Raw genomic sequence first — 5,106 nt, forward strand, 5'->3', positions numbered from 1 at the left:
CCCGGCCCCCCCAGCCCCGGGGGCACACTGCCAGGGGGGCCGGGGGGAAAGGGGGACACTGGGGGCCACTGGGAGGGAGTTTGGGGGGTGCTGGGGGTGATGGGAGGGGGGTTAGAGGGTCCTAAAGGGGCTGGGAGGGGCTGGGTGGGATCCCTGCAGGGGCTGGGAAGGGACTGGCAGAAGGTTTCGGGGGGTCCTGCATGGGCTGGGAGAGACTGGGACGGGGTTTGTGGGGTGTCTGGGAGGTTTTGGGGGTGCTGACCCCCCCGGCTCCCCCCAGAGATGCCACCGGACACCGTCCGCAGCAAGATCCTGGTGGGGGTCGGGGGCTTCGTCTTGGGCTTGGTCTTCCTGGCGCTGGGGCTCGGCTTCTACCTGCGGGAGAAGGTAAAGGGGGGTCCCCGGGGGTCGTGTCCCCCCCCTTGCTCTCCCACAGCCTCTGGGCCCCCCCTGCCCCCCCAGCCCTTTTGCTCTCACCCCCTTTTCTCTCCCCACAGAGCTTCTGAGCCACCGGCGGCCGCAGCCCCTCCCTGTGGCCTCGGGCCCAGCCGGGACCCCCCGGTCCCTCCCCACGCTGAGTTTGGGGGGTCGTGTGTCCCCCCCAGCCCTGCTTTTATTCTGACCCCAGTCGGCTGCTCCCAGTGTTCCCAGTAAAGCTTCCCAGTTCTCCCCAGTCCCTGTTATTGGGGGGCAGTGAGGGCAGGGGGGAGGGGATCCCTGTCATAGCTTTACTTGTTCTAGAAAACCAAGCAGGAATTTTTATTTCTCTGCCCCACTGCAAAAGAAAGATGTTGAATGGGGGAGGTGCTTTGCCTTGGGTGACTCACACACACAAAAGAACTGGCCCAGCCCACACTGCAGGTTGGGAGCCCTCAGAACACTGGGGGGGATGTGGAGTTTTTTGCTTTCTCCTGGGCAAAGGGCAAGGCACTTCCCTTTGGCCTTAGCTCAGGCAAGGTGTGTGTTGGAGAGGCTCCCAGGTCGTTTTGTTCTGGGCCTGCTCATCTGGCTGTTTGCTGGTTCCCGTTTGCCTTCGTTTCCTGCGTCCTGTTCTGCCCCCAGCCCGGACCTGCTCGGACTTCATGGGAGAGGTTTGACCCCCCTACAGAGGAACCTTTTCTGCCAATACACAGATATCCTTTAAGAAAGAGCTGGTATTTTTCCTTTCTCCATACTTCCTCAATTGGAGTCTCTTCATTTCGGATTTACAGTTGCTTACAGGGAGGAGTTTGGTCTTCCCCATAACTCATCCCCCTTAGCAAAACACTTCAGTCTCATTCAACTGAGACAGAGGTGCTGCCCCATGCTCCTGCCCTTGCCATTGCACATCCCTACATCCCAGAGCCCCAGCAAGAGCCCTGAGGAATGAGGCAGGCACAGGATCTCCCTTCCCAGGGGCTGGGGGTCAGGCCTTGGCCCTTTGCAACAACAAAACAAACCCAGATTTATTCAGCATCACAGACCCCGGGACTTTGCTTGTCCCCACCTGTCATCACTGCCTCCAGTTTTCAGCTCTGACTGGAAGCAGGGGACAATTTCTGAGTCCTGGCCCTCAGTGGGACCCATGAACGCCATGAGAAACTGTGGACTTGGATCTGACTTTGAATTCTTCAGAGGTTTCTTTAACTTGCTCTTTGTCTGATGTTCAGGGACTCATCCCCAACCCCCCGAGGGTCATTCGATGCCTGGGGCTGTTGCTGTGCTGCTGAGCTGGGCCGGGCTCCTGGCACACAGGGAGCTCCTGGCAAGCGGGCAGCACTGCAGAGAGACAGCTCTGCCCAGGAGCAGCTCCTCTGCACAGCCCAGCAGGGCTGAGGGCACTGCCAGGGCAGCTCAGGGACACCAGCAGGGCACACACAGAGCTTCAAGGGGCTCAGGAGCAGCTCTCAGCCGGCCCAGGAGCTGCTCCAGGGCTGGGGGAGAAGGGCTGTGGGCAAGGAGCAAACCACAATTGACAGGGGAAGGCAGGGCAGGGCCCTTCTGCTGTTGAGATGGTGCAGCACATGTCAGGAATGATCACAGCTCCAAAGGACTGCTGGAGGTTTCTAAGAGGAATTTTCAGGAAATGCAGCAAGGCAGGGGCATCCTGAAAGGGAAGGATCCTGTACTTCCAGTGTTCTGCTCTGGGTTCCCAGGGACGGGCAATGACAAAGATCAATTCATGTCTCCATTCAGGAGGAAGCATGGAAAATCCAAAGCTGTTCTTCTTCCAGGGCAATGGCACAGGGAGTGTCAGAAATCAGCACCCTGGGCCTCACAGGCAGCAGCAGTGGTGCTTTTCCAGCCTCCTCAGGGTTGCTCTGCTGTTGCCATCAGAGCCTGCCCAGCCAGAGGTGCCCCTGGGCACCAGAGTGCCCTGTGCTGGGAGGGCTCTGCAGGGCACAGCTGAGCACCCAGGGCTGGGATGGGCTCTGGACGCACTGCCAGGGCCCAGCCCTGGGCACAGGGAAGCAGCTGCTGGCAGGGACAGCTCCAGGCAGCAGAGCCTGAGCACTCCTCTGCATCGCCCTCTGCTCAGCTGCACAGGGAAAGAGGGAAACAGAGTTGGGAGGAATTGATTTTGCAAGTGGAGTCTTCGCAAAAACCCACTTTTTTTCCAGGCATCTTTGAAGTGGATCATCCACCAACAGAGAGGTGCAAATAGCACAGGGAACCTGTGTGCTGACCAGCAGGTCACTTGTGGGCAGAGCAGCTCTCCTGAGTCTGCACTGGGGCACAGGGAGCCCTTTGGGACCTCAGAGCTGTGCAGGGTTCAGGCTGAGAGCAATGGGGAGGGTGAGAATTCCTGCCCGGTCAAGGAAAGTGCTCTCACTGAGCAGCACAGAGCTGAGTGGAACAGAGTTCCCCAAAGAAATCAAAAGAATTTGGAGGAGATTATAAAGCAGCAGAGGATTGACTCCAGGCAGCCCTGCCCTGACTGTGCTGCCTCTCCTGTCCCCTCCCCAGCGCGGGACGCGCAGAGGCCGCCCGGCTCCCCCCAGCCAAGGCCTGCCGGGCCCCGCCAGCAGCGGCTGCTGGCCCAGGGCTGGGCAGATGCCGGGGCTGCAGCGCTGCGGCGCAGAGGGAGCCTCCCGGGCCCGGGCCCTGCCCGTGTCCCTCCGGGCTCGGCACTGCCGGCTCCTTGTCGTGCCGCTGGGGCTCCAGCCCCGCCGGCCGCCGCAGCCCCGGCAGCTCCTGCCCCGCCGGCGCTGGCCGCGGGCTGCGCTGCTGCTGCCCGGGCTGCCCGGCTGCCAGGGACCCCCAGCACAGGCCCTGTGCCCCCGGGGCCGGGCTGCCGTGGCTCCCGGGGCTCCTGCAGCTCCGGGGGCACAGGGGCCAGCACGGCCCGGCCCCAGCCAGGGACCAGGCCCGGCCCGGCTGCCCTGAGGCTGCCGCTGCTGCAGCTGAGGGCGGCGGCAGGAGGAGGCCTGGGCTGGAGGCGGCTGCCTCGGCACAGTGCTGGGGAGGGTGGGGGGAAGTGGCAGGTCCACAAAGCCCCTGGAGAGTCTGGAGCTTCTGGAGCTTGAGGAGTTTGAAATAGTGGATAGTGTTAGGCCTTTTCCCAGGAGAACAGTAAGGCTGATTAAACGTTCCCATGGACACAGCCTTGAGTTTTAAAGAGTTAGCTAGAAAAGGATAACAGTACAAGGACGAAGCTGTTTGACTGTGTGCAGGTGTTACATTCCTAAGTGTTTTTGGAAAAATATATTTACATTATGTGTGTGGGAAAGCAGAAGCCAGCGAGCTCAATAAAGCCTGCCTGCTGCTCGGAAGCAGCTCACACCCCTTGTCTCATCACTTTTTTGTGCCTGTGTGTGTGTGTGTGTGTCTTCTTTTCTTCAGGGACCAAGACCTACCAACAGATACCCAACGACAGGGGAGCCCGGCCCGTCCCACCAGCAGCCTCTCCTCCTGCCCCGGCCCTCAGCTGCAGTGGGCACCCGGGGGGCTCCTGGAACACCCCAGGGCAGGGCGGGGCCCAAAGGGTCACAATGTGCCCTCGGTTCCAGGAGGCCCCGCAGGGTCACAGTGGCCCCTGGGCACCCGCAGGCCCCACATCACACAGCCCTGGCACTTGCCATGGAAACGCCCCTGCCCAGAACCGGCTGCAACCGGCCCGAGCAGCCCCTTCCAGCACAGCCGCTCAGGGCGGGGCCCTTTCGGCTGCTCTGGGGCACCTTTTGCCCGCCGGGAGCGTGTGGGGATCCCCCCCCGCAGCCCGGACAGCGGCACAGCGGCACCTCCTTGCTGCTGACACCCCCCAGCAGGGGGGAAGCTTTGCTTCGGGCCCTGCCACATCTCGGGCTCCTCCAGGGCTGCCAGGGCTCCTGTGGCACGCAGCTGTCCCCAGGTGGCCACTCCGGGGGCCAGTGCTCTGGGGGCAGTGCCGGCCAAGGGCCCTGGGGGTCCTGGGGGTGCCCACTTGGCCAGGAGTCAGCAGTGCCCTGGCAGCCAGGAGGGACAACCCTGGCCTGGGGGCATCAGGCCCAGCATCGCCCGCCGGGACAGGGAGGGGATTGTCCCGCTCTGCTCTGCCCTGGGGCGGCCTCACCTCAATATTGGGGCACTCTGGGGGACACAATGCAAGGAAGAGATGGAGCCATTAGACAGTGTCCAAAGGAGGCCACGAGGATGGGGAAGGCTCTGCAGGGGAAGCCTTAGGAGGAGCAGCTCAGGGCACTTGGTGTGTTCAGCTGCACAAGAGGAGACTGAGGGGAGACCTCAGGGCAGTTCCAACTTCCTCAGCAGGGGCAGAGGAGGGGCAGGCCCTGAGCTCTGCTCTGGGGGGACCAGGGACAGCACCCAGGGAATGGCCTGGACTTGTGTCAGGCCAGGGTCAGGTTGGATGGTAGAAAGAGGTTCTTCCCCCACAGGGGGGTTGGCACTGAACAGGCTCCCCAGGGCAGTGGGCACAGCACCAAGGCTGACAGAGCTCCAGCAGAGTTTGGATCATCCTCTGGGGCACAGCCTGTGACTCCTGGGGATGGGCCTGGGCAGGGCTGAGGGTTGGACTCCATTACCTCCCTGTTCCACCCCAGTTTCCACCCACCCTACGCCCCCCTGGAATTGCCTCGGAGGACACAAAGCGACCCCTGGGGCCAGGCACCAACACCTTTCTTGCTCTGT

At 62.3% G+C, this 5,106-nt stretch overlaps 1 long non-coding RNA gene across 1 annotated transcript; it reads left to right on the plus strand.

Moving 5' to 3' along the window:
- Positions 1 to 244: 244 nt before the first annotated feature.
- LOC113979745 lies at positions 245 to 1,123 on the plus strand. Its single transcript, XR_003537964.1, has 3 exons — positions 245 to 387; positions 498 to 673; positions 981 to 1,123. It is a non-coding gene; the product is annotated as an uncharacterized LOC113979745 (long non-coding RNA).
- The last annotated feature ends 3,983 nt before the right edge of the window (positions 1,124 to 5,106 follow it).

Source organism: Neopelma chrysocephalum, unplaced genomic scaffold (assembly GCF_003984885.1).
Source record: "Neopelma chrysocephalum unplaced genomic scaffold, ASM398488v2 Primary Assembly neopelma1_88481, whole genome shotgun sequence".
Classification (NCBI taxonomy): domain Eukaryota; kingdom Metazoa; phylum Chordata; class Aves; order Passeriformes; family Pipridae; genus Neopelma; species Neopelma chrysocephalum.